Below are 20,576 nucleotides of genomic sequence, written 5' to 3'. Positions count from 1 at the left end.
GAGTAGCTTGGATGAAAAGCGTGCCCAAAGTAAAATGCCTGCTACTCAGGCCCAAAAGCTAGAATATGCATATAATCAGTAGATTGGGATAGAAAACACTGAAGTTTCTAAAACTGTTTGAATGATGTCTGTGAGTATAACAGAACTCATATGGCAGGCAAAAACCTGAGAACAAATCCAACCAGGAAGTGGGAAATCTGAGGTATGTAGTTTTTCAAGTGATTGCCTATCCAATATACAGTGTCGGTAGGGTCATATTGCACTTCCTAAGGCTTCCACTAGATGTCAACAGTCTTTAGAACGTTGTTTCAGGCTTCTACTGTGAATGGGGAGAGAATAAAAGCTGATTCAGTCAGGTGTCTGGAAAATTGGCATGAGCTCAATCATGCGCGCGGCCGAGAGAGCGAACTGCCTATTCCTTTCAATTCTAAAGACAAAGGAATTGTCCGGTTGGAATATTATTGAAGATTTATTATAAAAACATCTAAAGTTTGATTCTATACATCGTTTGACATGTTTCTATGAACTGTAATGTAACTATTTTGACTTTTCGTCTTGACTAAACTCGCGCACTTAGTGAATTTGGAGTGCTGGACTAAACACGCAAACAAAATGGAGGTATTTGGACATAAAGATGAACTTTATTGAACAAAACAAACATTTATTGTGGAACTGGGATTCCTGGGAGTGCATTCCGATGAAGATCATCAAAGGTAAGTGAATATTTATAATGCTATTTCTGACTTCTGTTGACTCCACAACATGGCAGGTATCTGTATGGCTTGTTTTGGTGTCTGAGCGCTGTACTCAGATTATTGCAAAGTTTGCTATCGCCGTAAAGCTTTTTTGAAATCTGACACAGCGGTTGCATTAAGGAGAAGTTTTTCTATACTTCTGTGCATAACACTTGTATCTTTTATCAAAGTTTATGATGAGTATTTTTGTAAATTGATGTGCTCATTCACCGGAAGTTTTGGAGGCAAAACATTTCTGAACATTACACGCCAATGTAAAATGGGGGTTTTGGATATAAATATGAACTTTATCGAGCAAAACATACATGTATTGTGTAACATGAAGTCCTATGAGTGCCATCTGATGAAGATCATCAAAGGTTAGTGATTAATTTTAGCTGTATTTCTGGTTTTTGTGACGCCTCTCCTTGCTTGGAAAATGGCTGTGTGGTTTTTCTTGTCTAGGTGCTGTCCTAACATAATCTAATGCTATGCTTTCGCCGTGAAGCCTTTTTGAATTCGGACACTGTGGTTGGATTAACGAGAAGTCTATCTTTAAAATGTTGTATAATACTTGTATGTGTGAGAAATGTGAATTATGAGATTTTTGTTGTTTTGAATTTGGAGCTCTGCTATTTCACTGGCTGAGGTTAATAACATTTCAACAATATATACTGCTATGTTATGGATAAAACCCTACCAGTAAATCCAGGTACTCCATCTTTAATTGATGTGGTTGTCAGTCAGGCACACGGCTGCCAACTTTTGAAGAAAGCTTGGAGTGAGATTTGATATGTGAATTTCATTGCCCCCTGGCACAACCGCTGGACGGGGGATTAGGGGTCCTCCTCCAGGAACATTTTACTGTTTTAAATCAAATTTCCTGCAATTCTACATATTTTGGAACGGCTTAAGCCATTGACCAGGGTGGAAAGTACAACATTTCAGGTGTATATGCTTTGAACATTAAATGAACACTCTAAATTAGATGACTTTGTTAATTTAAAGTATGTAAAGATTTTTTTTTTTTAGGTGATTTTGACACACAGGAGATGTTAGATGTTAGAAACAGTTGGAAGGAGGGATTGATCCTTGTTCTCAGGTAGAAAGTGTCACGACTTCTTCCGAAGTCGGTCCCTCTCCTTGTTCGGGTGACGTTCGGCGGTCGACGTCACCGGTCTTCTAGCCATCGCCGATCCACCTTTAATTTTCCATTTGTTTTGTTTTGTCTTCCCACACACCTGGTTATAATTCCATCAATTACATGTTGTGTATTTAACCCTCTGTTGCCCCCATGTCCTTATCCGGTATTGTTCATTGTAAGTGCTTGTGCATGTTATGTCTGGTGTGTGTCGGGTTTTGTACACATTTATTGACTGTTCTGTTTTCCGGTGGGTTTTTATTAATAAACTGCGCTGTTGGAGACAGTTTTTGCTCTCCTGTGTCTGACTTCTCTGCCGCCAGTACGCAAGGACAAACATCATCCATGTTCATCCTCTGACTTCCATACAACACAATGCACTTTCTTCCAAATAATAAAAGCAACCACCCACTTCACTGCCGTGACCTCCTTGTTGAACCACTGCCTATCTCTTTGATCTGATATTTGCTCTTGAGCCATTTCCTAAGTTTTGGAACAATAGCTGTGAAATGTGTTAAGGTGTTAGCCTGGAAATGGACATTGCATTGCATAGACAAGCCCTATCCTGCAAACATACGACCCAAGCGTGCGCGCGCTGGCGGATGCAAGGTCATCAACCAGTTGTTAGACAAGAGGAAATATCATGATGTAGCAATTCAGAAGCACGGAGGCCAATAAATTTACTGAAGTGTAAATACACTAAGAGTGGTTGGTGATAAGTAGAATGAAATTCAATGCAAGTTGTTAGCTTGTCCTTTATGAGGTCTTCAGTGGGACCCACGCCCAGACTGATGTTGTCTCTTGAGCTGTTATCACTGAGGCTTACTGAGCTCTCTACCAACCATATGCTATATGGTAATACATGCCCGCTGCCTTGTTTCATCGTGTCCCTGTTGTGTCAATGAGGGACCTGTAGGCCTACATCGGCGTCCAGTATGCAGAACCCAGAACACACACTGACTGACTGGCACCACTTATCACAGGACTATAGGGCTTCAGGGTCATAAACAAAATCAAGGCTTTTCTGAGATTTCAATTCATATTGCTTTTGTTTTTTGGTGAACTGTGATATAATCATTCACCTCTTTATAGATGATTTAGAAAGAATACCTTTACTTTCACACACACACACACACACACACACACACACACACACACACACACACACACACACACACACACACACACACACACACACACACACACACACACACACACACACACACACACACACACACACACACAAAGACCATGTTGCAACATGCAGGGCCAGCCCACCCTTTAGGCAGGAATAGGCAGCCGCCTAGGGCAACAGATTGACGAGGATGGAATTTCCCGAGCTAAACTGACCACAACGCTCCTCCAATAACACATATACCTTACATAATTCTGCCCAAAGACAATTTCACTCTCACTCAGTGGCATATGGGCTATTTAGGTGAGCACTGATGCTGCCCCGTGAAAAGTAGCACCTACTTTGTTAAAGGCAGGGGTGCAAAATAAGATCCATGCCCAGCGCACCTCTCCACGGTGCTGTTGGAGAGACGAACTGCTGCGGCGCTCCACCAATGTTCCGTCAAAACATTACCTAACATAAATCATGTAGCCTATAGCCTACGGTAGAAATAGTGGCGTTTTCTGTAGCCTCAGAAAAGCAAGCAGTTTATTAGGCTACAGATGAAATAAGCTATGATGAACTTCACAAGGTGTTGAAAGTGCACACTGATGAGCTTGATGCTCCTTTCCAATAAATATTGAAGGTCTTATTCTGGAGACATGAAGATCGATGCTTGACTGCCGTTTGACAAATTAACATTTTCTCACTTTTGTCCATAATAATCTCATGTAGGCAAACCCCACTGAGTCTGCGAGCTGTTGGCTACAGAGCACTTGCTAAAATCAGAATGAGCACATTCGCTATATAACACCACATTTTTTGGTGAAAGAAAACATCAGTAGAGTTGGATTTAACCTCAAAGGTTATTTGTTTGTGCACTACGTCATCACGCACAGCCTTTAATCCACAACATGGAAACACATTGCTGGTGGGAAAATGTGCATATTGTTTCTATGTGGATTTTAGAATATTTGCATGAAAATCTGTCGTCAATAGGAAGGAAACCCAGCTGGTGTCATGAGACAGACACTTTTTACACCATAAACCTTTCCCTGATCAAATAGCCTAACCTAAATGGCGCCCAATCAAATAAAAAAATTAGCTTCGATGTGAATATGACATGTTCAGTAAGGAATAACCGCCGACATTCCGTACATTACCTTGGAAATAATGTGCGATGCAGCGGGATGAGGACAGAGTACATTTTTCTAAGGTAATGTACAGAACAGAGGCGTTTATTCCACTTATACCACAGATGCTAAAGAAAACAATACTAAAGCACACATTTACCAGTATAATTTTCGACAGATAATCTTTGATATTTTCATTTATATATAAGAGAATTCATACTTTATCATCTTTTGATTGCTAGAGACGCAACCCAGTCATTTGTTTGATTAGTTCGATATTTATGGATGCGACCCAGTTGTTCGTCCTATATGTTCCATAGCCTTGCTCACTGGTAACGTTCTTGTCCCTTCTTGCTAGTTAGCTACGGCTAACACATGATCTCTGCAGCCAAAATAACAGCAAAGAAGTTGCATTTGCATTAGTTTTGCCTGGCATAGCTAGAAAAGTTTGCCTTCTCATCAAGACACTTAACACAGGAGATTGCATTGCATATCAAACACACTACGCTAGAAGCTAGCTAAATAGTTTGTTGCTAGCAAACCTGCCAATATGGCAACTGAATTCAAAAATACCAGTTGCTGAAAACAGCTGGTCAAACTAGAAACACGTGGGAGGATTTGACATCATAGTGCCACTTGTGTCATGACTGCAACATCGGGGCCGAAGAAATTAATGTTTATCAATCCCCGCATTAGGTCATCAGATGTTCCAAACAAATATGTCTCTGTAAAAGCAAATCAGATAGTTAGCTAGCTAGGTTTTTCCTCATTGGACCTGTATTTACAATGTATCCAATTTCTGTTTGTGTGGTTGTTGGTTTAGCTTTCTGTAACTTCGGTCAGCATGTGTAGGCACATACTGTATTGCATCATGATTGCAAGGTGTCCCGATATTTTTTTCAACTGCCCCATTATCTGGTTTCAATTTCCATTCTAGAATACCCTTGTAACCAATCAGAAATGAGTATTCAACAATGCTATTGAATAACAAACAATAATACTAAAAACAGGACAGGTCAAAGTGAAATGGACAATATGGAAAATCAGGCTACTCACAAATTCTGTATGGGAGTTTCACCCTGTGGGCTAAATTGTCATAATAATCAGTGATTTCAAGTTTGTATTTGTACTTTTTTGATGAGCTGCATCATAGCAAAAAATAAAAGACTTCTGCATTTCCTGCTGTGTACACATATGGATTCTCATTGAAAATAGGTAGGCCTACCACGTGGATAAGCATCCATTGCGAGCCAACACTGTAGGCTACACATTTTACATTTACATTTTAGTCATTTAGCAGACGCTCTTATCCAGAGCGACTTACAGTAGTGAATGCATACATTATTTTTCCCCGTACTGGTCCCCCGTGGGAATCGAACCCACAACCCTGTTGTTGCAAACACCATGCTCTACCAACTGAGCCACACGGGACCGTGATGCAATACACTATTGTAGTTTTGCAGGTGAGGAGGGCAGCAATTTCTTTGTCTCTACTAGGATGGCAGAACAGCCAGGAGCGTGCCTGGCAACATGGTTGCTTTTTCCAGATCAATCAAGTTCATAATCAATGTTCTCATCTGTTAGACATTTACATCAAATGAAAATGGTGGACATATTAAAGTCAAACAAAATAATATAGTCCAGGCAATATGTGAAAATGGAGGACATTCATTAATGGGAGCCCAGGTCTTAAGTCAAGTAAGTCAAGTAAGATAGGTCAAAATAATGTTCACACTTTCATAAAACCATGAAACTTGGTATACTTATACAGTTTGGGGCCATGAACATGTTTAGAGATGGACACATCGCAAAAACGCCCTCTGGCGGCTGTGGTGGGCATTTTTCTATTCCGCCATAACCACACAATGTATTTTCCTTCATATCTAATAACTCTGTTGACTTATATGCACTTGCAGATCCCAGATATGATAAGCAGCAGTTTGCCGTGTCTTTCTTATTTAAGTTGCTCAATGTACAGTAGAGAGTTAAAGTTAATATTTGTCCTCATTTGTTCTGTTCACACCATGTCTGCACAGTCCCACTCAAATAATCACATATTATTTTATTCACACACCATTATGGTACCTGTCCATCATAAAGTCAGAGAGACCCTTTCTGTTTTTCTGTGTACAGTCAGGTCTGTGTTATTGTATATCATATTTTTATATATCATTATTAATAAATTGTACCTCACCCTTTCCAAATCCCCTCCAACTCACAAGGCAGGCAATACGCTTGACCTCATCTTTACTAGAGGCTGTTTGCCTACTAATCTCACTGCAACCCCATCCAGGTTTCTGATTATTACTTTGCTTCCATTTTAGTCTCCCTTTCCTCCAACCCTAGCCACCCTAGCCCTACCCAGATAGTCATGCACCATTGCAATCTTCACTCTCTCTCTCCCACTACTCTCTCATCTTCTATCCTATCAACTTTCCCTTCTTCTAAATCCTTCTCCCTCCTGTCAAATTGTCTGTGTCTGCAACAGTACTCTCATTACTGGTGTCCCCCAGGGCTCGGTTCTAGGCCCTCTCCTCTTCTCTCTATACACCAAGTGACTCGGCTCTGTCATATCCTCACATGGTCTCACCTATTATTGCTATGCGGATGACACTCAAATACTTTTCTCCTTCCCCAATTTTGACACCCAGGTCACGACACGCATCTTTGCATGCCTGGCAGATATCTCAGCTTGGATGTCAACCCACCACCTCAAGCTCAATTTCACAATTTAATATTAATGGTTGATGACAGTGGGCAACAAAATCAGATTGCAGTCTCCTTGTCCATAGACTGCTTTCAAGGTAAGAACCCAAACATGTAGTATTTTGGGTGAACTGTCACTTTAAAATAGGGCTAATTTCGTAAAATCACCCAAACTTCCCAAAATGTTTTATGAATATTAAAATGCAGGTAGTTTATGCCTACTAGTTGAAGATCCTTGCCATAATTTTACTCTACATACAGTACCAGTCCAACTTTTGGACACACCTACCCATTCAAGGGTTTTCTAGATTTGTACTATTTTCTACATTGTAGAATAATAGTGAAGACATCAAAACTATGAAATAACATATATGGAATCATGTACAGTAGTAACCAAAAGTTTTAAACAAATCAAAATATATTTTATATTTGAGATTCTTCAAAGTAGCCAACCTTTGCCTTGATGACAGCTTTGCACACTCTTGGCATTCTTTCATCTGTCATCTGGAATGCATTTCAATTAACAGGTGTGCCTTGTTAAAAGAAATTTGTAGAATTTCTTTCCTTCTTTATAAGTTTGAGCCAATCAGTTGTGTTGTGACAAGGAAGGGGTGGTATGCAGAAGATAGCCCTACTTTGGTAAAAGACCAAGTCCATATTATGGAAAGAACAGCTCAAATAAGCAAAGAGAAACAACAGTCCATCATTACTTTATGACATGAAGGTCAGTCAATCCAGAACATTTCAAGAATTTTTTAAATTTCTTCAAGGGCAGTCGCAAAAACCATCAAGCGCTATGATGAAACTGGCTCTCATGAGGACAGCCACAGGAAAGGAAGACCCAGAGTTACCTCTGCTGCAGAGGATACATGTTCATTAGAGTTACCAGCCTCAGAAATTGCAGCCCAAATACATTTTTCACAGAGTTAAAGTAACAGACACATCTCAACATCAACTGTTCAGAGGAGACTGTGTGAATCAGGTTGTCGTGATCGAATTGCTGCAAAAAAAAACACTACTAAAGGACACCAATAAGAAGAAGAGACTTACTTGGGCCAAGTAACACAAGCAATGGACATTAGACCCGTGGAAATCTGTCCTTTGGTCTGATGAGTCCAAATTTGAGATTTTTGGTTCCAACTGCTGTGTCTTTGTGAGACACAGAGTAGGTGAACGGATAATCTCTGCATGTGTGGCTCCCACCATGAAGCATGGAGGAGGAGGTGTGATGGTGTGGGGATGCCGTTGCTGGTAACACTGTCAGTGATTGATTTTGAATTCAAGGCACACTAAACCAGCAAGGCTACCACAGCATTCTGCAGCAATACGCCATCCCATCTGGTTTGCGCTTAGTGGGACTATCATTTGTTTTTCAACAGGACAATGACCAAAAAACACCTCCAGGCTGTGTAAGAGCTATTTGACCAAGAAGGAGAGTGATGGAGAGTGATGGAGTGCTGCATCGGATGACCTGGCCTCCAGAATCACCCAACCTCAACCCAATTGAGATGGTTTGGGATGAGTTGTACCACAGAGTGAAGGAAATGCAGCCAACACGTGCTCAGCATATCTGGGAACTCCTTCAAGACTGTTGGAAAAGCATTCCCGGTGAAGCTGGTTGAGAGAATGCCAAGAGTGTGCAAAGCTGTCATCAAGGCAAAGGGTTTCTACTTTGAAGGATCGAAAATAGAAAATAAAATAATAAATATATTTAAATTTGTTTAACACTAATTTAGTTACTACATGATTCCATATGTGTTATTTCATAGTTTTGATGTCTTCACTATTATTCTACAATGTAGAACATAGTAAAAATCGAGAAAAGCCCTTGAATGAGTCGATGTGTCCAAACTTTTGATTGGTAATGTAGACAAAATAGGATGTGATTATGGGTTTATGAGTAAGTCCCCCTATGACTTCTGCCTAGCATGTGCACAATATAAACATTTAAAAATTTATATTTGTATGACTTTTTCAAAACTGTCCATGAATGGCTGCAAAAACACAACCTCATACAGTTCATTTTCAAAAGACATATCAGATTTTCAAATTTGTGATTACACTAATAATAAAATAAGCATGGGGAATAACAGTAGTGTTCTTGCTAACAAACACAGTAATTACCCTATATTTTATCCCATTGTTAAGAATGATAAGTGTCCCACTGATCAGACTAAATAAAGTAAATATACAATCTCTTGAAGACAAGATTAATTAAATCTGCCACTACACCCTAACCCCCCCAAAAAAGTCTATGCATTGTCCCATCTCTAGAATCAAATGTACACTTTGTGGTTCACAATCTGTTTGACAAAATCATTTTCACAGTTACAAATCAGGTCACCCTACCAAACTTCCCTGCTAAGACATACTGTAAGTCTGTCTGCTGCCTTTTCGTTGTCACAGCAGAAATTACAAAAACCAAACAAGGGGACTAATGAAAATACATTTTAGTATATGTTGTCAAAAGACTGCATTCTGAAGTTTGGATGGGAGTAACAGCAACCTAATTTTGTTGACAACATTGTACATAAAACTGTGTTAACGTGCTGCTTGACAGGACAATGATAGAGGTTCCGCTCGTGATGTTAAATTGCAGGTGCAGATACTTCGATTCAAAAACAATTTGTAGCACAGTTGAAAAGTGAACGCGCTGACTACACAATGGGCTAATTAGAAAAATAAAAGCAGTACTTTTCAATGTGTGAGATATAAGAGGTGTACTGTGAGAAGTGGGTCATATGCGTATGTCTCACAGCCAATGCGTGAGAGTTGGCAGCTCTGAAGGCATAAAGGTGGAAAAACACTCCCAAGAAATGTTTTTCTTATGAAATATTATTTTCGGGTTTCTGTACACAGAGGACGCAAGATGAAATGACCACAAAGAACATGTGTTTATCTTTGTGTTAAAGTAAAACAATATATATTGTTTTACATTGTACAAGCATGCTTTCTTCAAGGCCAAACATCATCCATGTTTAACCTCTGACTTCCATACAACACAATGCACTTTCTTCCAAATAATAAAAGCAACCACCCACTTCACTGCCTTGACCTCCTTCTTGAACCACTGCATATCTCTTTGATCTGATATTTGCTCTTGAGCCATTTCCTAAGTTTTGGAACAGCAGCTGTGAAGTGTGTCAAGCCGTCAGCCTGGAAATGGACATTGCATTACATGGACAAGCCCTATCCTGCAAACATACGACCAAAGTGTGCACGCACTTGCGGACGGAAGGCCATCAACCAGTTGTTTAGACATGACGTAGCAATTCAGAAGCACGGAGGCCAATACATTTTCTGAAGTGTAAATACACTAAGAGTGGTTGGTGATAAGTAGAATGAAATTCAGTGCAAGTTGTTAGCTTGTCCTTTATGAGGTCTTCAGTGGGACCCACGCCCAGACTGATGTTGTCTCTTGAGCTGTTATCACTGAGGCTTACTGAGCTCTCTACCAACCATATGCTATATGGTAATACATGCCCGCTGCCTTGTTTCATCGTGTCCCTGTTGTGTCAATGAGGGACCTGTAGGCCTACATCGGCGTTCAGTAGGCAGAACCCAGAACACACACTGACTGACTGGCACCACTTATCACAGGACTATAGGGCTTCAGGGTCATAAACAAAATCAAGGCTTTTCTGAGATTTCAATTCATATTGCTTTTGTTTTAGGTGAACTGTGATATAATCATTCACCTCTTTATAGATGATTTAGAAAGAATACCTTTACTTTAACACATACACATATACACACACGGCAGGGTAGGGTAGCCTAGTGGTTAGAGCGTTGGGCTGGTAACCGAAAGGTTGCAAGTTCGAATCCCCGAGCTGACAAGGTAAAATCTGTTGTTCTGCCCCTGAACAAGGCAGTTAACCCACTGTTCCTTGGCTGTCATTGAAAATAAGAATTTGTTCTTAACTGACTTGAGATAAATAAATAAAAAATACCAAGTTGCAACATGCAGGGCCAGCCTACCCTTTAGGCAGCAATAGCCACCTAGGGCAACAGATTGACAAGGGTGGAATTTCCCGAGCTAAACTATTGTTTTTGGTGAAACAATTTAATCATTCGCCTCTTATTTTTCACCCCCCTTTTTCTCCCCAATTTTGATCTTGTCTCATTGCTGCAACTCCCCAACGGGCTCAGGAGAGAAGGTGGAGTCATCCGTCCTCTGAATCATGACCCATCTAACATTGCACCTTAACACACGCCAGCTTAACCCGGCAGCCAGCCGCACCAATGTGTCGGAGGAAACACCATTCAACTGCCGACCGCGGTCAGCCTGCAGGCACCCGGTCCGTCACAAGGAGTTGCTAGAGAACGATGAGCCAAGTAAAGCCCCCCTCCCCGGCCAAACCCTCACGTAACCAGGACGACGCTGGGTCAGTTGTGCGCCGTCCTATGGGTCTCCCGGGAATGAACCGGGGTCTGTAATAAAGCCTCTAGCACTGCTATGCATTGCCTTAGACCACTGAACCACTCGGGAGGTCCTATCATTCCCACACACACAAAGACCATGTTGCAACATGCAGGGCCAGCCCACCCTTTAGGCAGGAATAGGCAGCCGCCTAGGGCAACAGATTGACAAGGGCGGAATTTCCCGAGCTAAACTGACCAAAATGCTCCTCCAACAACACATACAGTGTCTTATTTTGTTACGTTACAGCATTATTCTAAAATGGATTCAATAAATAAAAAATCCTCATCAATCTACAGACAATACCCCATAATGACCAAGCGAAAACGGGTTTGTAGAAATTTTTACAAATGAAATTATTTGGACATGACTTGGCAAGGCACACATGTGTCTATATAAGGTCCCACAGTTGACAGTGCATGTCAGAGCAAAAACCAAGCCATGAGGTTGAAGGAATTGTCTGTAGAGCTCCGAGACAGGATTGTGTCGAGGCACAGATCTGGGGAAGGGTACCAAAACAAACAATTGTGCAGCATTGAAGGTCCCCAAGAACACAGTGGCCTTGATCATTTTTAAATGGAACAAGTTTGGAACCACCAAGACTCCTCCTAGAGCTGGCCAACCGGCCAAACTGAGCAATCGGGGTGGGAGAACCTTCCAGAAGGACAACCACCTCTGCAGCCCTCCACCAATCAGGCCTTTATGGTAGAGTGGCCAGACGGAAGCCACTCCTCAGTAAAAGGCACATTACAGCTAAGGTTGCAAAGGTTCGGAAACTTACCGGTAAATTTCCGTACATTTTATGTACATTTTCCATGGGAAGTTAAACCCGGGATTTTTGGAAATGTTGCTTAAATTCATTAATAAATATAGCTTATAACAGTGAACCTTTTATGTGGAATACACAAAAGGCAATTCTAGGTCTTGTGGCATATTTTGGTTAAACTATCCCCAATTCAATGGAATTTCAACCCTCTGCATGCACAGTGCATTCTTCCATCACATGTGCAGTGTACTCTTCCATCACATGTACAGCTGATTCTCAAGATCTTGCACACTAATGAGATGCTATTGAGCCCACACTACTACACTGTCTGAGCCAAGGACTACATGATTTCTGGAAAGTTTTGATTACAATACTTGGTGATGTCAATATATTTTATATGACATGCATGATTTTTTGTTAACTAGTAAATAGTAGCCTACAGCAAAGTGTGTTTAAATAATTTCTAACTTGCCAACAATTTCTGCTAGTTAGTTTTTGCTACCATGTGGGTTTTAGCCTGCTAACTGAGGAGTGTTAATTCACCTGTTTCCATATATGTTTCATTTTAAAACATTTATCTTACAAAGGAGTTGTTTAATCTAACTGCTTTTAACTATTTATCTGTACATGTAAAAAACAAAAAAAAATACTCATTTTCTTCTCATCTTTACAGGAAAATGCCACAGGCACTATCTGATGTGTGGAGACATTTCACTGCAGCTAATGTAGAAGGAAAAGCTGTGTACATTTGTAAATACTGTGCCAAATCATATGTAAAAATAAATAAATAAATATGCATGAAATGTATGCATTCACTACTGTAAGTCGCTCTGGATAAGAGCATCTGCTAAATGAGTCAAATGTAAATGTAAATGCTACAAGGATGCAGAATCATCTGGCCAAATGCATAAAGTTCCCTCAGAGCTCACACAAGCAACCTCTGACAAAAGTCCCTCTACTTCTATTCGAGGTGAAAATGATTAATCAGACACCTTATCGATAGCAACAGCTCATGGTCCTCCTGGAATCCTGTTTTTTTTTTACTCAATAGAGGAATGTAGTCAGGGAAATGCTGATAAATGACTTTCTTGAGCTGTCTATTGAACTAGTTCACCTCTGATGCTCACAGGCAATGTGTATTGGATGAGATTTCTGAATGTTCTTCACGCAGCATAGACCCCTCCAACCAGACATGCTTTATCTACTCATTTGCTGGATACAGAGTTCAAGTGAAGGTTAAGCAAATCATAGAGAAAGCAGACTGTATTGCAATCATCTCTGATGGGTGGTCGAATGTTTGTGGGCAAGGAATAATTAACTACATCATCTCCACCCCTCAACCAGTATTCTACAAGAGCACAGACAAAAGGGACAACAGACACACCGGTCTCGACATTGCAGATGAGCTGAATGTAGTCATCAATGACCTTGGACCACATAAGGTATTTGCACTGGTGACAGACAATGCTGCAAACATGAAGGCTGCGTGGTCTAAAGTGAAGAAGTCCTACCCTCACATCACACCCATTGGCTGTGCTGCTCATGCATTGAATCTTCTCCTCAAGGATATCATGGCACTGAAAACAATGGATACACTTTACAAGAGAGCCAAGGAAATGGTTAGGTATGTGAAGGGTCATCAAGTTATAGCAGCAATCTACCTCACCAAGCAAAGGGAGAAGAATAAGAGCACCACATTGAAGCTGCCCAGCAAAACCCATTGGGGTGGTGTTGTCATCATGTTTGACAGTCTCCTGGAGGGGGAGGAGTCTCCAAGAAATGACCATATCACAGTCTGCCGCTACGGACAGCCCCATCAAGAGGATCCTCCTCGATTATGTATTTTGGGAGAGAGTGGTAAGCAGCCTGAAACTCCTGAAACCTATAGCAGTAGACATTGCACGGATTGATGGAGACAATGCCATCCTGTCTGATGTTCAGACTCTGCTTGTAGATGTAAGTGAATAAATCCGCACTGCACTGCCCACTTCACTGTTGCTCCAAGCAAAGGAAACTGCAGTTCTGAAATACATCAAAAAGCGTAGAGACTTCTGCCTGAAGCCCATACACGCCGCAGCGTACATGTTGGACCCCAAGTATGATGGCAAGAGCATCCTGTCTAGTGCAGAGATCAACAAGGCCTATGATGTCATCACTACCATCTCTCCACCTTGGCCTGGATGAGGGCAAGGTTCTTGGCAGTCTGACGAAGTACACTTCCAAGCAAGGGCTTTGGGATGGAGTTGCAATATGGCAGTCGTGCCAAGATATCTCATCAGCCACCTGGTGGAAGGGACTTTGTGGATCTAAGGCTCTTTCTCCTGTTGCCTCCATCATCCTCCAAATCCCACCAACATCAGCCACCTCAGAGCGCAACTGGTCCTTGTTTGCGAACACACACACCAAAGCACGCAACAGGCTGACCAATACAACAGTTGAAAAATTGATGCTTTTTGAGCCTGACAACGAGCCATCCTCAACAAGGTTAGAAAGTGACAGTGAAGATGAGGCCTCAGAGCCTGATGTTCAAGATGTGGACATTGAGGAGGTCCAGGGAGAAGACATGGAAGCCTGAGAGGAAGACAACCAAAGCTTTAGTTTCTAGACGATCATTTTACAGATGAATGTTGAAAACGTTTTTGGGAGATGCGATGTATCATTGGAGATCATTCAATATTCCTTTCTTTTGTTGTTCAGTGAAATCATCCCATGTGAAGAGTCAACTCATTTAATTAAAGTTAAATTCGTAACTAAACTATATATATTTTTTCTATTGGAAGGATTTAATAATTTGCAATTATGTCTACTTATGATAAGGTAAAAGGTTTATGTTTCTGTCTCCATATGATATGGTAAATATATCCAATGCAAAAAAACAACGACATTTAAATGGTATTAATATTAATTCCCATATATTTCTGTTAATTCCCATATATTCTCGTTAATTCCCATATATTCCCGTTAATTCCAACAGAAAGTTTCCATCTCTGAATATTCCCCAAAATGTGCAACCCTAATTACAGCCCGCTTGGAGTTTGGCAAAAGGCACCTAAAAGATTCTCAGACCATCAGAAACAAGATTTTCTGGTCTGATGAAACCAAGATTGAACTCTTTAGCCTGAATGCCAAGCATCACGTCTGGAGGAAACTTGCTACCGTCCCTACGTTGAAGCATGGTGGTGGCAGCATCATGCTGGGGGGGGGGGGGGTTCAGCAGCAGGGACTGGGAGACTAGTCAGGATTGAGGGAAAGATAAACGGTGCAAAGTACAGAGAGAGATCCTTGATGAAAACCTTCTCCAGAGTGCTCAGGACCTCAGACTGGGGTGAAGGTTCACTTTCCAGGACAACGACCCTAAGCACACAGCCAAGACAACGCAGGAGTGGCTTCGGGACAAGTCTCTGAATGTCCTTGAGCCCGGACTTGAACCCGATCGAACATTTCTGGAGAGACCTGAAAATAGCTGTGCAGCAACGCTCCCCATCCAACCTGATAGTTCTTGAGAGGATCTGAAGAGAAGAATTGGAGAAAGTCCCTAAATACAGGTATGCCAAGCTTGTAGCGTCATACCCAAGAAGACTCGAGGCTGTAGTCGCTGCCAAAGGTGATTCAACAAAGTACTGAGTAAAGGGTCTAAATGCTTATGTAAATGTGAAAACCTGTTTTTGCTGTCATTATGGGGTATTGTGTGTACATTTATGAGGGGGAAAAACGATTTAATCAATTTTAGAATAAGGCTGTAAGGTAACAAAATGTAGAAAAAGTAAAGGTGTCTGAATACTTTCGAATGCACTATATACCTTACATAATTCTTCCCAAAGACAATTTCTCTCACTCAGTGGCATATTGGACATTTAGGTGAGCACTGATGCCGCCCCATGATAAGTAGCACCCATTTTGTCCAAGGCAGGGGCGCAAAATAGCGGCACTCCCCCAATGTTCCGTCAAAAAGAAATTACATAAATCATGTAGCCTAATAGCCTAAGGTAAAAAGAGTGTCGTTTTCTGTATCCTACTGGCTGGAGATCAAATTTATGACAGTAACCAGATTTCCATTCAAATTTTATATGCAAGTAAAGTACGTTGTATAAAGATGTCGTGACAGGCCTTATGTAAAACAACACATTTTTCGGTAAACTTTCCAAATGTCGACAAAACAAAATATGCTAGACAAGGTGGGATCTTTTTGTGTCTGTAAAAGTAATTATGTGAGAAAATTCGGTGGAAACACATTTATGCACAAATATTTATATAATAGCCATCACATTGAAATAAACTTGGAGTCGCTTGATGATATGTTGTGTGGTCCTCCCACTATGACTCGGAAAAGTAAGCAGTTTATTAGGCTAAATAAGAAATAAATTATGATGAACTTCACAATGTGGTGAAAGTGCACGGTGATGAGTTTGATGCTCCTTTCCTTTAAATATTGAGGGTCTTATTCTGGTGATATAATGATTGATGCTTGGCTGCTGTTTGACAAATAAAAATGATCTTGTCTTTTGTCCATAATAATCTCATCATGTAGGCAAGCCCCACTGTGTCTGCGAGCTGTTGGCTAGAGAGCACATGCTAATACCTGAATGGGCACATTTGCTATATAACACATTTTTGTGACAAAATCATCAGTAGAATTGAATTTACCGCAAACGTTAATTGTATGTGTACTATGTCATCACGCACAGCCTTTTATCAATTTGATGGAAACATTGCTGGTGGGAAAATGTGCTTTTATGCAGATTTTTGAATATTTGCATGAAATTCTGTCGCAAATTGGATGGAAACCCAGCTAGTGTCATGAGACAGACACTTTTTACACCATGCAAGTTACTCCGATCAAATAGCCTAACCTAAATGGCACCCAATCAAATAGAAAAATATGCTTCGATGTGAATATGACATGTTAAGTAAGGGATAAACGCCGATGTTCTGTACATTACCTTGGAAATAATGGACGACGCAGTGGGACGAGGCAGAGTACATTTTTCTATGGTAATGTACAGAACGTAAGCATTTATTCGGTTTATACCACAGTTGCCAAAGAAAACAATACTAAAGCACACATATACCAGTCGAAAAAAGTATAAAATCGTTGATATTTTCAATTTTATGAGAGAATTCATCCTTTATTATCTTTTGGTTGGTAGAGACGCAAAACAGTCGTTTGTTTGATTACTTTGATATTTATGGACGCGACCCAGTTGTTTGTTGTATATGTTCCATAGCTCGCTCCCTGGCAACGGTCTTGATACATCCATAATAATGAGCTGATTATGCCTGATTTTGCCTGACATAGCTAGAAAAGTTTGCCTTCTCGTCAGGACGCGCAACACTGTTAATTACGAGAAGATTGCATTGCATATCAAACACACTACGCTAGAAGCTAGCTAAAAAGTCTGTTGCTAGCAAACCTGCCAATATGACAACTGAATTGAAAAATACCAGTTTCTGAAAACAGCTGGTCAAACTACCCAGGTAGCACAAAAAGTTTCTGGAACCTAAACCAACGTTGGACTTAGGATGGGAAAGGTTGTATATTGGTGTTGCAAAAACAAATGTTGTAACAACGTTCTCTTAACATTTATGAATAAACGTTTAAAAATACATGTATTTAAACATATTCCAATGTTGCCAATAGGTTGAGATGTGGTACTGTTTGACGTCTATGAAAGGGAACTCTTGGCCAGTGTTTCTAAACGTTGTCAGGAGGTTTCAAAATGAACGTTTCAAAATAAATGTATTTGAAACCTATTCCAACGTAGCCAATAGTTTGGGATTTGGTACTGTTTGACACGTACGGGAAGGAACTATTGGCCAACATTTATAAACGTTATCAGTAGGTTTCAAAATAAATGTATTTGAAACTTATTCCAACGTAGCCAATAGGTGTTACTGTTTGACATGTACAAAAGGGAACTCTTTGCCAACGTTTATAAACGTTGTCACTAGGTTTCAAAGAAAGAAACGCATAGAAACGCACAGTTCCATCAACTTGTTTGCGGAATGCGCGACCACTTGAATGCAGACAAGACCCTCTTTTCTAACTGTCACTTAGGTGAATTACTGCAGTAACATCGTCGGTTCACTTTGTAATTTTTATATGTGGTAACATTAGCTTTTAATTATGTAATCAGTGTTGATGTTAGATTATTAAACAACTGAATGCCTGGAGTTAGGAAGCTAAGTTAAGTAAGTTAACCTTTTAGTACAAGGTGACGTTAGATAACGTTAGCTTACCTAACTCAGTTGACTCACTTAACGTAACGTTAACGTTCGCTAAGTTGACTAACGTTAGAGTAAACTAGGCTTATTAACACTCTCTAACTTAACCGTTCTGCTAGTTAACCAGCCAGCTGACCAGCCGTAACGTTACGTTACCCCCTTGCCTTGAGTTCTTCGGATCATCATTCTCCTTTTGCCAAGTAAGTTACTGCTGTTTTCTGTTTACAGCTACAGAAGCCAGCCAGAAGCCAGCCAACAAGCCAGTCAACGAACCAGCTGCAGCCCTTGGTAACTTACTCTTTGTAAGAGTCTTCCTCCTCCTCCAGCCACCTAACATAAGGTAATTATCTGAATTATTTAAATTAATTAACCCACCCAATTACTCAACTAAGCACCCCACTAGCCACTGTGTATATATCTCAATGACACGATCAATACATTTATTTCAGGATATAATGGATAGAGCGAGAGAATGCTGCTATTACAGGAAATGGATTGCCTCAAGGAGAAAACTACTAAAGGACTGTAGCTTAAATAGGCCAGGCCAAGAAAGGCATATTGATCCTGCGGAGTCAGAAATTGCTATGGAATGCACACCAAGTCCTTATGACTTAGACACATCAAACGAAATCAGAGAAATTGACAATCATGGAGCCAACAATGATGATGATGATGGGGAAATCAGTGAAGGGGACATTCATGGAGCCGATGATGATGATGATGGGGAAATCAGTCAAAGGGATATTTATGGGGACTCAAACAATGACACAGTGATGGAATCCACTCTAAGAGAAGACTTAGCCTCTTGGCTTGTTGTAAATAATATAAAGCACACCGAAGTATCTCAAGATACTGAAAAAACATGGAGTTCATGATCTGCCATGTAGTGCACGTACACTGTTAAAAAATGATAAACATGTGCAGGTCGAAATGAAGTCTGGCATTGACTATGTGTTTTTGGGCAATAGAGAACATGCTGAAGAAGATCTTAGACAAGTCTCCCAATTGCTTCACAGATGAGACTGAGTATTTGAATGTGTCTGAATGTTGATGGACTACCCCTATTCAAAAGCTCAAAAAACGTTACCTGGTCTGTGTTGTGTGGTCTCAACACCCCACCGATAGTTTTCCCAGTTGCACTGTCATGTGGAAATTCTAAACCGAATGACCGCAACTTTCTTAATGATACCATACAAGAGATGAAGAAGCTCCAAGATGAGGGAATGGTGTATCGAGGCAGGCAAGTAAAAATACTTCTGACATGTGATCATGTCAGAAGGAGGGTTCAAACAATTCTCAGGATACTACAGATGTGAGAGATGCACCCAGAAGGGAGTCTGGCTTGGGTGAGTTACATATCAGGCTGTATAAGACCTAAAGGCATGCACTGACAGCACACTCAACAAGAACATCACCAACAGATGTCTCTATTCATAGAGTTTGACATTGACATGGTGAAGGCCCTTCCAGTAGACTATATGCATCAGGCTTGTCTGGGTGTCACAAAGAAGTTGATTCTGACTTGGATGCATGGAAAGAGGGAAACAAGAATGTCTAGGAGTCATATTGCAAATATCAGTGCCCGCATGTTGGAGCTGAAACCGGCAGTGCCCAATATCTTTGCTCGTAAGCCTAGGAGTCTAGATGAAATCGAAAGGTGGAAAGCCACTGAATTCCACCAATTCATGCTGTACATGGGTAAACTTGTACTTAAGGGTATCCTACAACCTATATAACGAGGCTATATACAGGGGGCACCAGTACCGAGTCAGTGTGCGGGGATACAGTCTAGTTGAGGTAATCTGTACATGTAGGTGGGGTTGAAGTGACTATGCATAGATAACAAACAGCGAGAAGCAGCAGTGTACAAAAGGGTGGGGGGGGGGGGGGGGGTGTACACGTCTTGGTAATCCATCTGGTCCAGCGGCTTTGTGAATGTTGACCTGCTTAAAGGTTATCACACAGTCATCCAGAACAGCTGGTGCTCTCGTACATGCTTCAGTGTTGCTTGCCTCGAAGTGAGCATAAAAGGCATTTAGCTTGTCTGGTAGGCTCGCGTCACTGGGCAGCTCGCGTCTGGGTTTCCCTTTGTAGTCCGTAATAGTTTTCAAGCCCAGCCACAATGACGAGCGTCAGAGCCGGTGTAGTAGGATTCAATCTTAATCCTGTATTGACGCTTTGCTTGTTTGATTGTTCATCAGAGGGCATAGCGGGATTTTTTATAATTGTCCGGATTAGTGTCCCGCTCCTTGAAAGCAGCAGCTCTAGCCTTTAGCTCGATGTGGATGTTGCCTGTAATCCATGGCTTCTTGTCGGGATGTGTTCGTACAGTCACTGTGG

The 20,576-nt window shown here is 40.9% G+C and overlaps 1 long non-coding RNA gene across 1 annotated transcript; it reads left to right on the top strand.

Moving 5' to 3' along the window:
- Window positions 1-17,813: 17,813 nt before the first annotated feature.
- Window positions 17,814-20,103, top strand: LOC106582702 (uncharacterized). Its single transcript, XR_001323376.3, has 3 exons — window positions 17,814-18,203; window positions 18,465-18,576; window positions 18,686-20,103. It is a non-coding gene; the product is annotated as an uncharacterized LOC106582702 (long non-coding RNA).
- The last annotated feature ends 473 nt before the right edge of the window (window positions 20,104-20,576 follow it).

The sequence above is a fragment of the Salmo salar genome, chromosome 22 (assembly GCF_965601325.2).
Source record: "Salmo salar chromosome 22, fSalSal1, whole genome shotgun sequence".
NCBI lineage: Eukaryota > Metazoa > Chordata > Actinopteri > Salmoniformes > Salmonidae > Salmo > Salmo salar.
The sequence above is the reverse complement of the archived record's forward strand: the minus strand, read 5'-3'. Positions and strand labels throughout refer to the sequence as shown.